Genomic DNA, 22,482 nt, shown 5'->3' with positions numbered 1-22,482 from the left:
TCGAGGGAACACCAACGCAAGGCTCCAAGGCCACGGGGGAAATCCTTTGCATATTTGCCTAGGAAGTCCCTTAAGGCATAGCCGTAGCAGAAGGATTCCTGGTGCCGTCAACACACCTATTTATGGCGCCGTTGGAAGGTCTTTTCTTGCAGTAACACTACTCATTACCTCTCTGGTCATGAATATGATTATGCTTTGTGAGTAGTTACTTTGGTTCCTGAGGACATGGGATAAGTCATGCAAATAGTAGTCATGTGAATTTGGTATTCGCTCGGTAATTTGATATGTTGTATGTTGTTTTTCCTCTAGTGGTGTTATGTGAACATCGACTACATAACACTTCACCATTATTTGGGCCTAGAGGAAGGCATTGGCAAGTAGTAAGTAGATGATGGGTTGCTAGAGTGACAGAAGCTTAAACCCTAGTTAATGCGTTACTTCGTAAGGGGCTGATTTGGATCCACTAGTTTAATGATATGGTTAGACTTTGTCTTAATTCTTCTTTCGTAGTTGCGGATGCTTGCGAGAGGGGTTAATCATAAGTGGGATGCTTGTCCAAGTAAGGGCAGTACCCAAGCGCCGGTCCACCCACATATCAAACTATCAAAGTAACGAACGAGAATCATATGAACATGATGAAAACTAGCATGAGAGAAATTCCCGTGTGTCCTCGGGAGCGTTTTTTCCTCCTATAATACTTTGTCCAGGCTCGTCCCTTTCTATAAAATGGATTGGGCCACTTTTCTGCACCGTTGCTACTTTTTTTACTTGTTGCTTGCTACGAATCATCTCACCACACAATCACTTGTTACCGACAATTTCAGTGCTTGCAGATTTTTCCTTGCTGAAAACCACTTGTGAGATCCTTCTGCTCCTCGTTGGGTTCGACACTCTTACTTATCGAAAGGACTACGATTGATCCCCTATACTTGTGGGTCATCAAGACTCTTTTCTGGCGCCGTTTCCGGGGAGCGAAGCGCCTTTGGTAAGTGGAACTTGGTAAGGAAACATTCATATAGTGTGCTGAAATTTCTTGTCACTTGTCACTATGGATACTAATCCTTTGAGGGGCTTGTTCGGGGTATATTCACCTCGAACGGAAGCACAAAGAGTTTCTCCTCAAGTTGCTGCACCTACTAAAATTATTCTCTTTGAATTTCCTTCAGGTATGCTTGAGAAACTGCTGGCTAATCCTTTTACAGGATATGTAACATCACATCCAAACTTGCATCTAATCTATGTAGATGAAGTTTGTGGTTTATTTAAGCTTGCAGGTGTGCCCGAGGATGAGGTCAAGAAGAAGGTCTTTCCTTTATATTTGAAGGATAAGGCGTTGACATGGTATAGGCTATGTGATGATACTGGATCATGGGACTACAATCGGTTGAAATTGGAATTTCATCAAAAGTTTTATCCTATGCATTTAGTACATCGTGATCGGAATTATATTTATAATTTTTGGCCTCGTGACAGAGAAAGCATCGCTCAAGCTTGGGGGAGGCTTAAATCAATGCTATATTCATGCCCCAATCATGATCTCTCGAGAGAAATTATCATTCAGAACTTCTATGCTCGGCTTTCTCATGATGATCGCACCATGCTTGACACTTCTTGTACCGGTTCTTTTATGAAGAGAGACATTGACTTCAAGTGGAATTTATTGGAGAGAATTAAACGCAACTCTGAAGATTGGGAGCTTGAAGAAGGTAAGGAGTCAGATATGAATTTCACTTTTGATTGCGTTAAATCCTTTGTTGAGACAAATACTTTTTGTGATTTTAGCGCTAAGTATGAACTTGACTCTGAGATAGTAGCTTCATTGTGTGAATCTTTTGCTGCTCATATTGATCTCCCCAAAGAGAAGTGGTTTAAATTTCATCCTCCTTTAGAAATCAATGTAGTTAAACCCACTCCAGTTGAAGAGAAAGTCATTGCCTATAATGGTCCTATGGTACCTAGTGCTTACATTGAGAAATCACCTTTCCCTGTTAGGATAAAGGATCATTCTAAAGCTTCAACTGTGATACGTAGAGGCTATATTAGAACACCTACACCCCCTGAGCAAATTAGAGTTGAACCTAGCATTGCTATTATCAAAGATCTTTTGTCTGAAGAAATTGAGGGACACAATATTCACTTTTGTGAAGATGCTGCTAGAATTGCTAAACCTCACATTAGAGACAAACATAGGCCTGTTGTTGGCATGCCTGTGGTTTCTGTTAAGATAGGAGATCATTGTTACCATGGTTTATGTGACTTGGGTGCTAGTTTTAGGGCATACCTCAATCCTTATACGATGAAGTCAAAGACGAGATTGCACCTGTTGAGATAGAGCCTATTGATGTCACTATTCAGCTTGCCAATAGAGATACTATCTGCCCTGTGGGAATTGTTAGGGATGTTGAAGTATTGTGTGGTACAACGAAGTATCCTGCTGATTTCCTCGTTCTTGCTACTGCACAAGATAGCTTTTGTCCCATCATATTTGGCAGACCCTTCCTCAATACGGTCAATGCTCATATTGACTGTGAGAAGCAAACTGTCACTGTTGGTTTTGAAGGTGTGTCACATGAGTTCAATTTCTCCAAGTTTGGTAGACAACCTCATGAAAAGGAGTTGCCTAGTAAGGATGAAACTATTGCCTTAGCTTCTATTGCCGTGCCTCCTACTGATCCCTTAGAGCAATACTTGCTTGAGCATGAAAATGATATGCATATGGATGAAAGGGATGAAATAGATAGAGTTGTCTTAGAAAAATATCACATCCTTAAGAATAATCTGCATGTTGAACTGCTTGGGGATCCACCTCCACCAAAGGGTGATCCTGTGTTCGAGCTTAAACAGTTGCCTGATACTCTTAAGTATGCTTATCTAGATGAAAAAGAGGTATACCCTATTATTATTAGTGATAGCCTCTCAGAGCATGAAGAAAAGAAGTTACTAAAAACTCTGAGGAAGCACCGTGCTGCTATTGGATATACTCTTGATGATCTTAAGGGCATTAGTCCCACTCTATGCCAGCACAAGATTAAAACTGATCCTGATTTCAGACCAGTTGTTGATCATCAAAGGAGATTAAATCCTAAGATGAAAGAAGTAGTAAGAAAAGTAATACTAAAGCTCCTAGAAGCGGGTATTATCTATCATGTTGCTCATAGCGATTGGGTGAGTCCGGTGCATTGCGTTCCTAAGAAGGGAGGCATTACTGTTGTCCCTAGTGATAAGGATGAATTGATCCCACGTCGGATTATTACTGGCTATAGGATGGTGATCGATTTTAGGAAATTGAATAAAGCCACTAGGAAAGATCATTAACCTTTGCCTTTTATCGACCAAATGCTAGAAAGACTTTCTAAACACACACACTTCTGCTTTCTAGACGGTTATTCTGGTATCTCTCAAATACCAGTTGCACAATCTGATCAGGAGAAAACCACTTTCACCTTCCCTTTCGGTACCTTTGCCTATAGACGTATGCCTTTTGGCTTATGTAATGCACCTGCCACTTTTCAAAGATGTATGATGGCTATATTCTGTGACTTTTGTGAAAAGATTGTCGAGGTTTTCATGGATGACTTTTCCGTTTACGGGTCTTCCTTTGATGATTGCCTCAGCAACCTTGATCGAGTCTTACAGAGATGTAAAGACACCAATCTTGTCTTGAATTGGGAGAAGTGCCACTTTATGGTTAATGAAGGCATTGTCTTAGGACACAAAATTTCTGAAAGAGGAATTGAAGTCGATAAGGCTAAGGTTGATGCAATCGAGAAAATGCCATACCCCACAGATATCAAAGGTATAAGAAGCTTCCTTGGTCATGCTCGTTTCTATAGAAGGTTCATTAAAGACTTATCTAAGATCTCTAGGCCTCTTACCAATCTCTCGCAACAGGATATTCCTTTTGTCTTTCACGATGATTGTGAGGAAGCCTTCAAAATACTTAAGAGGGCTTTGATAACTGCACCTATTGTTCAACCACCTGATTGGAACTTGCCTTTTGAGATCATGTGTGATGCTAGCGATTATGCTGTTGGTGCTGTTCTAGGGCAAAGAGTTGATAAGAAGTTGAATGTTATTCACTACGCTAGTAAAACTCTAGACAATGCCCAGAGAAACTATGCTACTACGGAGAAGGAATTTTTAGGAGTCGTGTTTGCATGTGAAAAGTTTAGGTCTTACATAGTTGATTCCAAAGTCACTATTCACACTGATCATGCTGCTATTAAGTACCTCATGGAGAAGAAGGATGCTAAACCTAGACTTATCAGGTGGGTTCTCTTTCTACAAGAATTTGATTTGCACGTTGTCGACGGGAAGGGTGCTGATAACCCTGTAGCAGATAACTTGTCTAGGTTGGTGAACGTTCTTGATGACCCACAACCTATTGATGATAGCTTTCCCGCTGAGCAACTGAATGTCATCAATGCTTCACGTAGTGCATCGTGGTATGCTGATTATGCAAACTATATCGTTGCCAAATACATACCACCTAGTTTCACATACCAGCAAAAGAAGAAGTTATTCTTTGACTTGAGGCATTACTTTTGGGATGATACTCACCTTTATAAGGAAGGAGTAGATGGTGTTATTAGACGTTGTGTACCTGAACATGAACAGGGACAGATCCTACAGAAGTGTCACTCCGAGGCCTACGGAGGACACCATGCGGGAGATAGAACTGCACACAAGGTATTGGAATCAGGTTTCATTGGCCCACTCTCTTCAAGGATGCCCATAAGTTTGTCTTGTCGTGTGACGAATGTCAAAGAATAGGTAATATTAGCAAACATCAGGAAATGCCTATGAACTATTCACTTGTCATTGAACCATTTGATGTCTGGGGCTTTGATTATATGGGACCTTTTCCCAAATCCAACGGGTATACTCACATCTTGGTTGATGTTGATTATGCCACTAAGTGGGTAGAAGCTATCCCCACTAGTAGTGCTGATCACAGCACCTCTATCAAGATGCTGAAAGAAGTTATCTTCCCTAGATTTGGAGTCCCTAGATATCTAATGACCGACGGTGGTTCACACTTCATTCATGGTGCTTTCTGTAAAACGCTTGCTAAGTACGATGTAAACCATAGAATTGCGTCTCCTTATCACCCTCAGTCCAGTGGTCAGGTAGAGCTAAGTAATAGAGAGATTAAACTGATTCTGCAAAAGACTGTCAACAGGTCTAGAAAGAATTGGTCTAAGAAGCTCCATGATGCACTGTGGGCTTATAGAACTGCCTATGAGAATCCCATGGGCATGTCTCCGTACAAAATGGTGTATGGGAAAGCATGTCACTTACCTCTTGAGATAGAGCATAAAGCTTACTGGGCAATCAAAGAGCTCAACTTTGATTTCAAACTTGCCGGTGAGAAGAGGTTATTTGACATTAGCTCGCTTGATGAGTGGAGAACTCAAGCATATGGGAATGCCAAGCTCTTCAAAAGAATTTTAAGAGGTGGCATGATAAGAGGATACAAAAGCGTGAGTTCAATGTAGGTGATTATGTCTTGCTATATATCTCTCGTCTAAGATTCTTTGCAGGCAAGCTTCTCTCTAAATGGGAAGGTCCCTATGTTGTTGAGGAAGTATATCGTTCTGGTGCTATCAAGATCAACAACACGGAAGGTAATTGTCTGAGAGTGGTAAATGGCAGAGAATCAAGCATTATAACTCAGGTACTCCCATAAATGTTGAAAGCAATATCATCAATACCATAACTCCGGAAGAATACCTAAGGGATATTTATCAGCCTGTTTCAGACTCCGAAAACGAAGAGGTATGTGATTCGGTAAGAAAACAGAGTCCAAAACTTTTCCAGTAGGTAATTTTCTCCGTTTTGGAATATTTGAAAAAAATACAAAAATTGGAAGTAGTCCGGAAAGTGCGCGAGGAGGCGACAAGCCTGCACGGCGTGGGCCCACCCCCTGGTCGCGCCGTGAGGGCTTGTGGCCACCTCGTGCGCCTGCCGGACTCCGTTTTCGTGCAGGGGACTCCTTCTGGTCTGGAAAAAATCATTATATATACTTCCGTTTGGTCTGACCCCTGCATCACGCAGATTTCCTCTGTTTTTTTGTTTCGAGCCTGTTTTCTGCCGCAGATCTAGGTCAAGATGTCTTCTCAGGATTCAGAGGGGGAGAGCTATGTGGCAGATTACTTTGCTAACCCCAAGGTCTATGGGGACTTGAAACCATATGGCTGGACCACTGATGATGAAGAAGACTATGATCCCAAGGGGAAGGAACAAATGAGTTCCGATGAAGAGGAGGCTCATCTACCTCAACCTGGACGCACTCATGTGGAGTTCAGGAAGTCGAGCCTCCCTGACTCAAGGAAGAAGTCCAAGAACTTGTTTATCCCTTCTCATTTCTTGCAGGAGAGTAAGCAGAAATTATGTCAAATGTTGTTGAAGCTTGAGGAGGAAAATGATGATCTGAGAGAGCAGAATTTTATGCTCAAGTGGAAATTAGACAAGCTCAAGACCAGTGCAACAACTCCTCCACCACCACCAAAATAAGACAACTGAGCATTGGTATGGGCAATCCCCTTGGCTTGTGCCAAGCTTGGGGGAGTTGCCCCGGTATCGTATCACCATCACACCTTTTCCCTTTACCTTTGTTTTAGTTTTCCTTTTCAGTTTTCTCTTTTTTCTATTTGACAAAAACTTGTGTGTTCTACTCGAGAAGACATCTACGCATGAACCTAGCTCATGATGCCACTGTTGGGGAACGTCGCATGGGAAACAAAAATTTTCCTACGCGCACGAAGACCTATCATGGTGATGTCCATCTACGAGAGGGGATGAGTGATCTACGTACCCTTGTATATCGTACAGCAGAAGCGTTAGAGAACGCGGTTGATGTAGTGGAACGTCCTCACGTCCCTCGATCCGCCCCGCGAACAATCCCGCGATCAGTCCCACGATCTAGTACCGAACGGACGGCACCTCCGCGTTCAGCACACGTACAGCTCGACGATGATCTCGGCCTTCTTGATCCAGCAAGAGAGACGGAGAGGTAGAAGAGTTCTCCGGCAGCGTGACGGTGCTCCGGAGGTTGGTGATGACCTTGTCTCAGCAGGGCTCCGCCCGAGCTCCGCAGAAACGCGATCTAGAGGAAAAACCGTGGAGGTATGTGGTCGGGCTGCCGTGGAAAAGTCGTCTCAAATCAGCCCTAAAACCTCCGTATATATAGGTGGGAGGGAGGGGGGCCTTGTCTTGGGGTCCAAGGACCCTCAAGGGGTCGGCCGAGCCAAGGGGGAGGACTCTCCCCCCCCCCCAAACCGAGTTGGACTAGGTTTGGTGGGAGGGAGTCCTCCTCCCTTCCCACCTCCTCCCTTTTGTTTCCTTTTCTCTTGATTTTTCTTCTCTTGGCGCATAGACCACTTGTGGGCTGTCCCACCAGCCCACTAAGGGCTGGTGTGTCTCCCCAAAGGCCTATGGGCTTCCCCGGGGTGGGTTGCCCCCCCCCCCCCCCGGTGAACTCCCGGAACCCATTCGTCATTCCCGGTACATTCCCGGTAACTCCGAAAACCTTCCGGTAATAAAATGAGGTCATCCTATATATCAATCTTCGTTTCCGGACCATTCCGGAAACCCTCGTGACGTCCGTGATCTCATCTGGGACTCCGAACAACATTCGGTAACCAACCATATAACTCAAATACGCATAAAACAACGTCGAACCTTAAGTGTGCAGACCCTGCGGGTTCGAGAACTATGTAGACATGACCCGAGAGACTCCTCGGTCAATATCCAATAGCGGGACCTGGATGCCCATATTGGATCCTACATATTCTACGAAGATCTTATCGTTTGAACCTCAGTGCCAAGGATTCGTATAATCCCGTATGTCATTCCCTTTGTCCTCCGGTATGTTACTTGCCCGAGATTCGATCGTCAGTATCCGCATACCTATTTCAATCTCGTTTACCGGCAAGTCTCTTTACTCGTTCCGTAATACAAGACCCCGCAACTTACACTAAGTTACATTGCTTGCAAAGCTTGTGTGTGATGTTGTATTACCGAGTGGGCCCCGAGATACCTCTCCGTCACACGGAGTGACAAATCCCAGTCTTGATCCATACTAACTCAACTAACACCTTTGGAGATACCTGTAGAGCATCTTTATAGTCGCCCAGTTACGTTGCGACGTTTGATACACACAAAGTATTCCTCCGGTGTCAGTGAGTTATATGATCTCATGGTCATAGGAATAAATACTTAACACGCAGAAAACAGTAGCAACAAAATGACACGATCAACATGCTACGTCTATTAGTTTGGGTCTAGTCCATTACGTGATTCTCCCAATGACGTGATCTAGTTATCAAGCAACAACACCTTGTTCATAATCAGAAGACACTGACTATCATCGATCAACTGTCTAGCCAACTAGAGGCTTGCTAGGGACGGTGTTTTGTCTATGTATCCACACATGTAAATGAGTCTTCATTCAATACAATTATAGCATGGATAATAAACTATTATCTTGATACAGGAATTATAATAATAACCATATTTATTATTGCCTCTAGGGCATAATTCCAACAGTCTCCCACTTGCACTAGAGTCAATAATCCAGCCCTCACATCACCATGTGAATTACATTGTAATAAATCTAACACCCATACAGTTCTGGTGTCGATCATGTTTTGGCCGTGGAAGAGGTTTAGTCAGCGGGTCTGCTACATTCAGATCCGTGTGCACTTTGCATATATTTACGTCCTCTTCCTCGACGTAGTCGCGGATGAGGTTGAAGCGTCGTTTGATGTGTCTGGTCTTCTTGTGAAACCGTGGTTCCTTTGCTAAGGCAATGGCACCAGTGTTGTCACAGAACAAGGTTATTGGATCCAGCGCACTTGGCACCACTCCAAGATCCATCATGAACTGCTTCATCCAGACACCCTCCTTAGCCGCCTCCGAGGCAGCCATGTACTCCGCTTCACATGTAGAATCTGCTACGACGCTTTGCTTGGAACTGCACCAGCTTACTGCACCCCCATTAAGAATAAATACGTATCCGGTTTGCGACTTAGAGTCGTCCGGATCTGTGTCAAAGCTTGCATCGACGTAACCTTTTACGGTGAGCTCTTCGTCACCTCCATACACGAGAAACATCTCCTTAGTCCTTTTCAGGTACTTCAGGATATTCTTGACCGCTGTCCAGTGATCCACTCCTGGATTACTCTGGAACCTGCCTGCCATACTTATGCCCAGGCTAACATCCGGTCTAGTGCACAACATCGCATACATGATAGAACCTATGGCTGAAGCATAAGGGACGGAGCGCATATGCTCTCTATCTTCATCAGTTGCTGGGCACTGAGTCTTACTCAATCTTGTACTTTGTAAAACTGGCAAGAACCCTTTCTTGGACTGTTCCATTTTGAACCTCTTCAAAACTTTATCAAGGTATGTGCTTTGTGAAAGTCCTATCAGGCGTTTTGATCTATCCCTATAGATCTTAATGCCTAGAATGTAAGCAGCTTCTCCTAGGTCCTTCATAGAGAAACTTTTATTCAAGTAACCTTTTATGCTCTCCAAAAGCTCTACGTTGTTTCCAATCAGTAATATGTCATCCACATATAATATTAGAAACGCCACAGAGCTCCCACTCACTTTCTTGTAAATACAAGATTCTCCAACCACTTGTATAAACCCAAATGCTTTGATCACCTCATCAAAGCGTTTGTTCCAACTCTGAGATGCTTGCACCAGTCCATAAATGGATCGCTGGAGCTTGCACACCTTGTGAGCATTTTTAGGATCGACAAAACCTTCGGGTTGCATCATATACAACTCTTCCTTAAGGAAACCGTTAAGGAACGCCGTTTTGACATCCATCTGCCAGATTTCATAATCGAAAAATGCAGCTATTGCTAACATGATTCTGACGGACTTAAGCATCGCTACGGGTGAGAAAGTCTCATCGTAGTCAACTCCTGGAATTTGTGAAAAACCCTTTGCCACAAGTCGAGCTTTATAAACGGTCACATTACCGTCAGCGTCCGTCTTCTTCTTAAAGATCCATTTGTTCTGAATAGCCTTGCAGCCCTCAGGTAGTATCTCCAAAGTCCACACTTTGTTCTCATACATGGATCCTATCTCGAATTTCATGGCTTCTAGCCATTTGTTGGAATCTGGGCCCACCATTGCTTCTTCATAATTTGCAGGTTCATTGTTGTCTAACAACATGATTGATAAGACAGGATTACCGTACCACTCTGGAGCAGCGCGTGATCTCGTCGACCTGCGTGGTTCAACAGAAACTTGAACTGGAGTTTCATGATCATCATCATTAACTTCCTCCTCAACCGGCGTCGCAATGACAGAGGTTTCCCTTGCCCTGCGCCACCATCCAGAGGGATGAAAGGTTCGACAACCTCGTCAAGTTCTATCTTCCTCCCACTCAATTCTCTCGAGAGAAACTCCTTCTCGAGAAAAGCTCCGTTTTTAGCAACAAACACTTTGCCCTCGGATTTGAGATAGAAGGTGTACCCAACTGTCTCTTTTGGGTAACCTATGAAGACGCACTTTTCCGCTTTGGGTTCCAGCTTTTCAGGCTGAAGCTTTTTGACATAAGCATCACATCCCCAAACTTTAAGAAACGACAACTTTGGCCTTTTGCCATACCACAGTTCGTATGGTGTCGTCTCAACGGATTTTGATGGTGCCCTATTTAAAGTGAATGCAGCTGTTTCTAATGCATAACCCCAAAACGATAACGGCAAATCAGTAAGAGACATCATAGATCGCACCATCTCTAACAAAGTACGATTACGACGTTCGGACACACCATTACGCAGTGGTGTTCCAGGCGGTGTTAACTGCGAAACAATTCCACATTGTCTTAAGTGAGCACCAAACTCGAAACTCACATATTCACCCCCACGATCAGACCGTAGGAACTTGATCTTCTTGTTACGATGATTTTCCACTTCACTCTTAAATTGCTTGAACTTTTCAAATGTTTCAGACTTGTGCTTCATCAAGTAGACATAACCATATCTACCCAAATATCCAGTGAAGGTGAGAAAATAACGATATCCGCCGCGTGCCTCTACGCTCATTGGACCACACACATCGGTATGTAGGATTTCCAACAAGTCACTTGCATGCTCCATTGTTCCGGAGAACGGAGTCTTAGTCATCTTGCCCATGAGGCATGGTTCGCACGTGTCAAGTGAATCAAAGTCAAGTGACTCCAAAAGTCCATCAGCATGGAGTTTCTTCATGCGCTTTACACCAATATGACCTAAGCGGCAGTGCCACAAAAATATGGTGCTATCATTGTTTACTCTAACTCTTTTGGTATCAATGTTATGTATATGCGTATCGCTATCAAGATTCAATATGAACAATCCTCTCACATTCGGTGCATGACCATAAAAGATGTTACTCATAGAAATAGAACAACCATTATTCTCAGACTTAAAAGAGTAACCGTCTCGCAATAAACAAGATCCAGATATAATTTTCATGCTCAACGCAGGCACTAAATAACAATGATTTAAGTTCATCACTAATCCTGATGGTAGCTGAAGTGACACTGTGCCGACGGCGATTGCATCAACCTTGGAACCATTTCCTACGCGCATCGTCACTTCGTCTTTCGCCAGCCTTCGTCTATTCTGCAGTTCCTGCTTCGAGTTGCAAATATGAGCAACAAAACCGGTATCAAATACCCAGGCACTACTACGAGAGCCGGTTAAGTACACATCAATAACATGTATATCAAATATACCTGATTTTTCTTTGCCCGCCTTCTTATCTGCCAGATACTTGGGGCAATTGCGCTTCCAGTGACCCATACCCTTGCAATAGAAGCACTCTGTTTCAGGCTTAGGTCCAGCCTTGGGTTTCTTCGGCGGATTGGCAACAGGCTTGCCGCTCTTCTTCGAATTTCCCTTCTTGCCTTTGCCGTTTCTCTTGAAACTAGTGGTCTTGCTCACCATCAACACTTGATGCTCTTCACGGAGTTCAGACTCTGCGACTTTCAGCATCGCAAACAACTCGCCGGGAGACTTGTTCATCCCTTGCATGTTGTAGTTCAACACAAAGCCTTTATAGCTTGGCGGCGGTGATTGAAGGATTCTGTCAGTGATAGCTTCTTGCGGGAGTTCAATCCCCAGTTCAGCTAGACGGTTTGAGTACCCAGACATTTTGAGCACATGTTCACTGACAGACGAGTTTTCCTCCATCTTGCAAGCATAGAATTTATCGGAGGTCTCATACCTCTCGATCCGGGCGTTCTTCTGAAAGATAAACTCCAACTCCTGGAACATCTCAAATGCTCCATGACACTCAAAGCGACGTTGAAGTCCCAGTTCTAAGCCATACAAGACTGCACATTGAACTATTGAGTAGTCCTCCTTACGTGCTAACCAAGCGTTCTTAACATCCTGATCAGCCGTAGCGGGTGGTTCATCTCCTAGCACAGCATTAAGGACATAATCCTTTTTCCCAGCTTGTAAGATTAGCTTAAGATTATGAGCCCAGTCTACAAAGTTGCTTCCATCATCTTTCAACTTAGCTTTCTCTAGGAACGTATTAAAATTCAGGATGACTGTCGCGTGAGCCATGATCTACAACACAAATATATTCAAAGTGGACTTAGACTATGTTCAAGATAATTAGAGTTCAACTTAATCAAATTATATTCTAAACTCCCACTCAAAAAGTACATCTCTCTAGTCATTTGAGTGGTTCATGATCCACTTACACTATCCCAAGTCCGATCATCACGTGAGTCGAGAGTAGTTTCAGTGGTAAGCATCCCTATGCTAATCATATCAACTATATGATTCATGATCGACCTTTCGGTCTCATGTGTTCCGAGGCCATGTCTGCACATGCTAGGCTCGTCAAGCTTAACCCGAGTGTTCCACGTGCGCAACTGTTTTGCACCCGTTGTATGTGAACGTTGAGTCTATCACACCCGATCATCACGTGGTGTCTCGAAACAACGAACTGTAGCAACGGTGCACAGTCGGGGAGAACACAATTTCGTCTTGAAATTTTAGTGAGAGATCACCTCATAATGCTACCGTCGTTCTAAGCAAAATAAGGTGCATAAAAGGATTAACATCACATGCAATTCATAAGTGACATGATATGGCCATCATCACGTGCTTCTTGATCTCGATCACCAAAGCACCGGCACGATCTTCTTGTCACCGGCGCCACACCATGATCATCCATCAATGTGTTGCCATCGGGGTTGTCGTGCTACTTATGCTATTACTACTAAAGCTACATCCTAGCAAAATAGTAAACGCATCTGCAAGCACAAACGTTAGTATAAAGACAACCCTATGGCTCCTGCCGGTTGCCGTACCATCGACGTGCAAGTCGATATTTCTATTACAACATGATCATCTCATACATCCAATATATCACATCACATCGTTGGCCATATCACATCACAATCATACCCTGCAAAAACAAGTTAGACGTCCTCTAATTTTGTTGGTGCATGTTTTACGTGGTGACCAAGGGTATCTAGTAGGATCGCATCTTACTTACGCAAACACCACAACGGAGATATATGAGTTGCTATTTAACCTCATCCAAGGACCTCCTCGGTCAAATCCGATTCAACTAAAGTTGGAGAAACCGACACTTGCCAGTCATCTTTGAGCAAAGGGGGTTACTCGTAACGATGAAACCAGTCTCTCGTAAGCGTACGAGTAATGTCGGTCCAAGCCGCTTCAATCCAACAATACCGTGGAATCAAGAAAAGACTAAGGAGGGCAGCAAAACGCACATCACCGCCCACAAAAACTTGTGTGTTCTACTCGTGAAGACATCTACGCATGAACCTAGCTCATGATGCCACTGTTGGGGAACGTCGCATGGGAAACAAAAAATTTCCTACGCGCACGAAGACCTATCATGGTGATGTCCGTCTACGAGAGGGGATGAGTGATCTATGTACCCTTGTAGATCGTACTGCAGAAGCGTTAGAGAACGCGGTTGATGTAGTGGAACGTCCTCACGTCCCTCGATCCGCCCCGCGAACAATCCCGCGATCAGTCCCACGATCTAGTACCGAACGGACGGCACCTCCGCGTTCAGCACACGTACAGCTCGAGGATGATCTCGGCCTTCTTGATCCAGCAAGAGAGACGGAGACGTAGAAGAGTTCTCCGGCAGCGTGACGGTGCTCCGAAGGTTGGTGATGACCTTGTCTCAGCAGGGCTCCGCCCGAGCTCCGCAGAAACGCGATCTAAAGGAAAAACCGTGGAGGTATGTGGTCGGGCTGCCGTGGAAAAGTCGTCTCAAATCAGCCCTAAAACCTCCGTATATATAGGTGGGAGGGAGGGGGGCCTTGCCTTGGGGTCCAAGGACCCTCAAGGGGTCGGCCGAGCCAAGGGGGAGGACTCTCCCCCCCCCCCCCCAAACCGAGTTGGACTAGGTTTGGTGGGAGGGAGTCCTCCTCCCTTCCCACCTCCTCCCTTTTTTTTTCTCTTGATTTTTCTTCTCTTGGCGCATAGACCACTTGTGGGCTGCCCCACCAGCCCACTAAGGGCTGGTGTGTCTCCCCAAAGGCCTATGGGCTTCCCTGGGGTGGGTTGCCCCCCCCCCCCCCCGGTGAACTCCCGGAACCCATTCGTCATTCCCGGTACATTCCCGGTAACTCCGAAAACCTTCAGGTAATCAAATGAGGTCATCCTATATATCAATCTTCGTTTCCGGACCATTCTGGAAACCCTCGTGACATCCGTGATCTCATCTGGGACTCCGAACAACATTCGGTAACCAACCATATAACTCAAATACGCATAAAACAACGTCGAACCTTAAGTGTGCAGACCCTGCGGGTTCGAGAACTATGTAGACATGACCCGAGAGACTCCTCGTTCAATATCCAATAGCGGGACCTGGATGCCCATATTGGATCCTACATATTCTACGAAGATCTTATCATTTGAACCTCAGTGCCAAGGATTTGTATAATCCCGTATGTCATTCCCTTTGTCCTCCGGTATGTTACTTGCCCAAGATTCGATCGTCAGTATCCGCATACCTATTTCAATCTTGTTTACCGGCAAGTCTCTTTACTCGTTCCATAATACAAGATCCCGCAACTTACACTAAGTTACATTGCTTGCAAGGCTTGTGTGTGATGTTGTATTACCGAGTGGGCCCCGAGATACCTCTCCGTCACACGGAGTGACAAATCCCAGTCTTGATCCATACTAACTCAACTAACACCTTCGGAGATACCTGTAGAGCATCTTTATAGTCACCCAGTTACGTTGCGACGTTTGATACACACAAAGTATTCCTCCGGTGTCAGTGAGTTATATGATCTCATGGTCATAGGAATAAATACTTGACACGGAGAAAACAGTAGCAACAAAATGACACGATCAACATGCTACGTCTATTAGTTTGGGTCTAGTCCATCACGTGATTCTCCCAATGACGTGATCCAGTTATCAAGCAACAACACCTTGTTCATAATCAGAAGACACTGACTATCATCGATCAACTGGCTAGCCAACTAGAGGCTTGCTAGGGACGGTGTTTTGTCTATGTATCCACACATGTAAATGAGTCTTCATTCAATACAATTATAGCGTGGATAATAAACTATTATCTTGATACAGGAATTATAATAATAACCATATTTATTATTGCCTCTAGGGCATAATTCCAACAAATTCTTCAAACCAGTTTTGCCTTGAGTGTCCACCATACCTACCTATGGATTGAATAAGATCCCTCAAGTAAGTTGTCATCGGTGCAAGCAATAAAAATTGCTCTCTAATATGTATGATCTATTAGTGTGTGGAAAATAAGCTTTATACGAACCTGTGATGAGGAAGACATAAAAGCGACAGGCTGCATAATAAAGTTCTTTATCATAGGGGGCAATATAAAGTGACGTTCCTCCGCACTAAGAGGACACGCATCCAAACCTCAAAAGCGCATGACAACCTCTGCTTCCCTCTGCGAAGGGCCTATCTTGTACCTATACTTTTTGCCCTTGAAAGATTCATGGTGATCTTCACCAATTCCCTATTTTGCCTTTGTCTTGGCTACCATCACATGCTTGGGAAAGATCTATATTCATATGTCAACTTTGAGGTAAGTATTCATGAATTACTATTGTTGACATTACCCTTGAGGTAAGTAGTTGGGAGGCAAAACTATAAGCCCCTATCTTTCTCTGTGTCCAGCTGAAACTTTGATCTCATGAGTACCCCATGAGTTGTAGCAATTGTAGAGAATGAAAGAATGAGTGAGTATGTGGATTTCCTTTACAAGCTCTTATTTGACTCTTTCTGATGTTGTGATAAATTGCAATTGCTTCAATGACTAAAGGCTATCGGTTGTTACTTCTCGGTAAGGTTCTTGATCCATGCTTTACACTGTGAAGGAATTATCACTTTAGCATGAGATATTATATGTTGGTATTGTTGTTCTCATAATGATAAGGATACATGCATGTTCGTATCTTGCTTTGTCTACACCTCTCTCCCTAAACATGTGGACATATTTATTGAGCTCGGCTTTCGCTTGAGGACAAGCGAGGTCTAAGCTTGGGGGAGTTGATACGTCCATTTTGCATCATGTTTTCATCTTGATATTTATCGCTTCATTCGCTGTTATTTCACTTCACGGTACTATTTTTATGCCTTTTCTCTCTTATTTTGCAAGGTTTACATGAAGAGGGATAATACCGGCAACTGGAATTCTGGCCTGAAAGTGGAGCAAAGTTGCGATACCTATTCTGCGCAACTCCAAACGCCGTGAAAATCAACGGAGATTTTTTTCCCAATATATAAAAAATAGTGGGCCGAAGAAGTACCGGAAGGGCACCAGGGGGTGCCCACAAGCCTGCACGGCGCGGCCACCCCCCCAGGCCGCGCCATGGGGGCTTGTGGGCAGCCCACTGGACCACTGGCCCCCCTCTTTTTCTATATGGAGGGTTTCGTCCAGAAAAAATCAGAAGGGAGCTTTTTCATGGTTTCGCCGCCGCCACGAGGCGGAACTTGAGCACAACCAATCTAGAGCTCCGGCAGGACGATCCTGCCGGGGAAACTTCCCTCCCGGAGGGGGAAATCGTCATCACCAACACTCTTCTCATCGGAGGGGACTCGTCACCATCAACATCTTCATCAGCACCATCTCATCTCCAAACCCTAGTTCATCTCTTGTAACCAATCTCCGTCTCGCGACTCCGATTGGTACTTGTAAGGTTTCTAGTAGTGTTGATTACTCTTTGTAGTTGATGCTAGTTGGATTATTTGGTGGAAGAGTTTATGTTCAGATCTTTGATGCTACTCATTACCTCTCTGGTCATGAATATGATTATGCTTTGTGAGTAGTTACTTTGGTTCCTGAGGACATGGGATAAGTCATGCTAATAGTAGTCATGTGAATTTGGTATTCGTTCGGTAATTTGATATGTTGTATTTTGTTTTTTCCTCTAGTGGCGTTATGTGAACGTCGACTACATAACACTTCACCATTATTTGGGCCTAGAGGAAGGCATTGGGAAGTAGTAAGTAGATGATGGGTTGCTAGAGTGACAGAAGCTTAAACCCCAGTTTATGCGTTACTTCGTAAGGGGCTGACTTGGATCCACTAGTTTAATGCTATGGTTAGACTTTGTCTTAATTCTTCTTTCGTAGTTGTGGATGCTTGCGAGAGGGGTTAATCATAAGTGGGATGCTTGTCCAAGTAAGGGCAGTACCCAAGCGCCGGTCCACCCACATATCAAACTATCAAAGTAACGAACGCGAATCATATGAACATGATGAAAACTAGCATGACAGAAATTCCCGTGTGTCCTCGGGAGCGTTTTTCCTCCTATAAGACTTCGTCCAGGCTTGTCCCTTGCTACAAAAGGGATTGGGCCACTTTGTTGCACCGTTGCTACTTTTGTTACTTGTTGCTTGCTACGAATCATCTCACCACACAATCACTTGTTACCGACAAGTTCAGTGCTTGCAGATTTTTCCTTGCTGAAAACCACTTGTCACATCCTTCTGCTCCTCGTTGGGTTTGACACTCTTACTTATCGAAAGGACTATGATTGATCCCCTATACTTGTGGGTCATCACTGGCCGCTGCTACTGCGATAACAGACCTTCCCTGGTAACGGCGCTAGTAATCCTGCTGCTGCGGCTACGCCTATAGGGACTTCCTTGGCAAATATGCAAAGGATTTCCCCGCGGCCTTGGAGCCTTGCGTTGGTGTTCCCTTGAAGAGGAACGGGTAATGTAGCACAGTGACGGTAAGTATTTCCCTCAGTTTTGAGAATCAAGGTATCAATCCAGTAGGAGGAGAGTTCACAAGTACCTGCACAAACACAAAGAGCTTGCACCCAACGCTATGAAGGGGTTGTCAATCCCTTATAGATTGTTTGCAAAGTGAGAACTGAAAGCAAAGAGTAAACAGAGCAAAGTAAAATTGAAAGTGGAAACGATAGTTGTGAATAGACCCGGGGGCCGTAGTGTTCACTAGTGGCTTATCTCATGAAAGCAAGTAGACGGTGGGTGAACAAATTACTATCGAGCAATTGATAGAACCGCGCAAAGTCGTGACGTTATTTAAGGCAATGATTATATCTATAGGCATCACGTCCAAAACAAGTACACCGATACTTTCTGCATCTACTACTATTACTCCACACGTCGACCCTATCCAGCATGCATCTAGTGTATTAAATCCAAAAGAACAGAGTAACGCCTTAAGCAAGATGACATGATGTAGATGGACAATCTCATATCTACGATAAAAGCCCATCTTGTTACCCTTGATGGCAACAACACGATGCGTGCCTTGCTGCCCCTTCTGTCACTGGGAAAGGTCACCACACGGTATGAACCCAAAACCAAGCACTTCTCCCATTGCAAGAATCATAGATCTAGTTGGCCAAACAAAACCCAAGACTCGGAGAGACCTACAAGGATATCAAATCATGCATCTAAGAAATCACCAAAGACTCAAATATAATTCATAGATAATCTGATCACAAATCCACAATTCATCGGATCTCGACAAACACACCGCCAAAGAGGATTACATCGGATGGATCTCCATGAAGATCATGGAGAACTTTGTATTAAAGATCCAAGAGAGAGAAGAAGCCATCTAGCTACAAACTACGGACCCGTAGGTCTGAAGTGGACTACTCACGAGTCATTGAAGAGGCGATGATGTTGATGTAGAAGCCCTCCAACTCCACAGTCCCCTCCGGCAGGGCACCGGAAAGGGTCTCCAGATGAGATCTCGCGAAAACGGAAGCTCGCGGCGGCGGAAAAGTGTTTTCGTGGATGCCCTGGTTTTTCTAGGATTTTAGGGAATTTATAGGCCAAAGCGCTAGGGCAGGGGAGCGCCAGGGAGGCCACAAGCCTGGTTGCCGCCCCCCCCTGGCCGCAGCAACAGGGCTTGTGGGCTGCCTGTGGGCCCACTGCCTTGGCCCTCAAGCCTCCTCATCTTCTTCCGTTTTGGAAATTTTTATTTCGGGGATTTTATTCCGTTTGGACTCCGTTCCAAAATCAGATCTGAAAAGAGTCAAAAACACAGAAAAACAGGAACTGGCACTTGGCACTGGATTAATAAGTTAGTCCCAAAAAAGATATAAAAGGTAAACAAAACATCCAAAGTTGACAAGATAACAGCGTGAAACCATCAAAAATTATAGATACGTCTGAGACGTATCAAGCATCCCCAAGCTTAACTCCTGCTCGTCCTCGAGTAGGGAAGTGATAAAGAATGAATTTTTGATGCTTTCATGCTCCCTAGCATAGATGTCCTTTGTAACTCCTCTTATGTGATGTGAATATTCAGATCCATTATATTCAAAACAATAGTTTTCTATTGACGTGGAGATAATAATAATTCAAGCAAACTAGCAAGGTAATCATGAACTTTCAAAATAACAAGGCCAAAAGAAAGTTATCCCTACAAAATCATATAGCCTGGCTATGCTCTATCATCATTGCACAACAAATTTAAATCATGCACAACCCCGGTATTGGCCAAGTAATTGTTTTCACACCTTTACTTTCTCAAACCTTTTCGACTCTCACGCAATACATGAGCGTGAGCCATGGTTTTAGCACTATAAGTGGTGTGGAGTGTGGTGGATGTTGCAAGGCAAACAAGGAGAAGATGGTCACATTGACTAGGCATATAAATGAGCTATGGAGGTGCTCATCAATAGATATCAACGTGAATGAGTAGGGATTGCTATACAAATGATGAACTAGAGCTAAGAGTATTGGAAAGCTCGTAAATAAAACTAGTGGGTGTGCATCCAACTTGCTTGCTCACGAAGACCTAAGGCAATTTTGAGGAAGCCTCTCATTGGAATATACAAGCCAAGTTATATAATGAAAATTTCCCACTAGCTATATGGTAGTGACAAAACGAGAGACTCTCAATCATGAAGATCATGGTGCTTAATAAGCACAAGTGTGGAAAGATAGTGGCATTGTCCCTTCTCTCTTTTTCTCTCATTTTTTTGTGTGGGCTCTTTGCCCTCTTTTTTTTGGTGGGCATCTTTGTCCTCTTTTATTTCCTCACATGGGACAATGCTCCATCAATGATGATCATCACACTTACAACTCAAAACTCAGGGCAATGATGACTCTATATGGAATGCCTTCGGTAGTGTACCGTGATAATGATCTAGCATGACATAGACATAAATGGAAACATCATGCTAGCTATCTTACGATCATGCAATGGCAATGTAGAAGTGGTGGCACATGTCATGGTGGTAGTCATATGGCAATATATCTTGGAATAGCTTTGAAAAAGCCATAGTAGGTAGGTATGGTGGCTGTTTTGAGGGAGGCTATATGGGTGGTTTTGTGCACCGGCGAAAGTTCCATGGCACATAAAGAAGATAGTGATGGTGGAAGGTGAAAGTGCATCTAAACCATGGACTCAACATCAGTCATGAAGAACTCATATACTTGTTGCAGAAGTTTTAGTAGTAATCGAAACAAAGCATTCAACGCATCCTCCTAGGGGAAGGGTTGGTAGGTACAAACCATCCCGCGATCCCGACCGCCACACAAAGGATGACAATCAATAGACTAATCATACTCAGACTTCATCACATAGCGGTTCACCATACGTGCACACTATGGGAATCACTAAGTTCAACACAAGTATTTCTAGATCCACAACACCTTACTAATATCACTTCAATATTACCACAACCACAACTCAAAACTAATTGAGATGAATCAAACTTCTCTAACTATTCAATGCAAATGAAGGTGGAAGTTTTCATATCCCTTTGGACAACTACCACTTTTGAGACTACTTTCATAGCATAGATCAACTACCAAGCCACGCACCGCCGTGCTCTAAAATATATAAGTAAAGCACATAGAGCAAAATCAACTAGCTCAAAAGATATAAGTGAAGCACATGTGAGCTGAATTGTCTACCCAAAGGATATAAGTGAAGCTCGACAAAATCACGGTGAGTCTCTCTCTAGGTGTGCAGCAAGGAATATTGTGACACAACAAAAATAAAAGACTCCTACGATACAAGATGCTCCAAGCAAAAACACATAACATGTGGTGAATAAAAATATAGCCCCAAGTAACGTTACCGATGGATTGAAGACGAAAGAGGGGATGCCTTCCCGGGGCATCCTCAAGCTTAGGCTTTTACGGCATCCTTGAATCAACTTGGGGTGCCTTGGGCATCCCCAAGCTTGAGCTCTTGCCACTCTTTATCTTTTTGTCCATAAGAACTTCACCCAAAACATGAAAACTTCACAACACGAAACTTAAACAGAAACTCGTGATAACATTACTATAAGAAAGCAAACCACCACTTCCTTAGGTACTGTAGCAAACTTAAATTATACTTATGTTGATGTTGGGTTACTGTAGTTTCAATCTTCCATGGCTAATACCCCCCGATACTATCCATAGTTTCATCAAAATAAGCAACCAACTCAACAAAAAACAGAATCTGTTAACAGCAGACTAGTTTGTAGAAATCTGTATACTTCGTATACTTCTGGTACTTCAAAAATTCTGAAACATTACGACAGTCTGACGAATTTTCGTAGCAATCAGCAGCAGAAAGAATCAACTCAAAAGATCTTACATAAAAAAGTGAAAATTCTTTTCGTGAGCAGAAAGTTTCTGTCTTTTCCAGCATAACCAAACGATCATCCCCAAGACTAATCATAACGGTTTTGCTTGGCACAAACGCAAAAAGAAACACAAAAAACACAATCATAACAGAATTATGGAAGTGTGGAAAACACAAAATAGAAAGAAAAAGTATAGATTCGTTGGGTTGCCTCCCAACAAGCGCTATTGTTTAACGCCCTTAGCTAGGCAAAAGGTGATGGAATCACGTATAGTCATCTTTGGGGCTCAAACCATAAGTAGCCCTCATCATAGATTCATAAGGCAAACTTATTTTCTTTCTAGGAAAATGCCCCATGCCCTTCTTTAGGGGAAATTGAAATCTAATATCCCCTTC

The sequence above is a fragment of the Hordeum vulgare genome, chromosome 5H (assembly GCF_904849725.1).
Source record: "Hordeum vulgare subsp. vulgare chromosome 5H, MorexV3_pseudomolecules_assembly, whole genome shotgun sequence".
Taxonomy (NCBI): Eukaryota; Viridiplantae; Streptophyta; class Magnoliopsida; order Poales; family Poaceae; genus Hordeum; species Hordeum vulgare.
The sequence above is the reverse complement of the archived record's forward strand: the minus strand, read 5'-3'. Positions refer to the sequence as shown.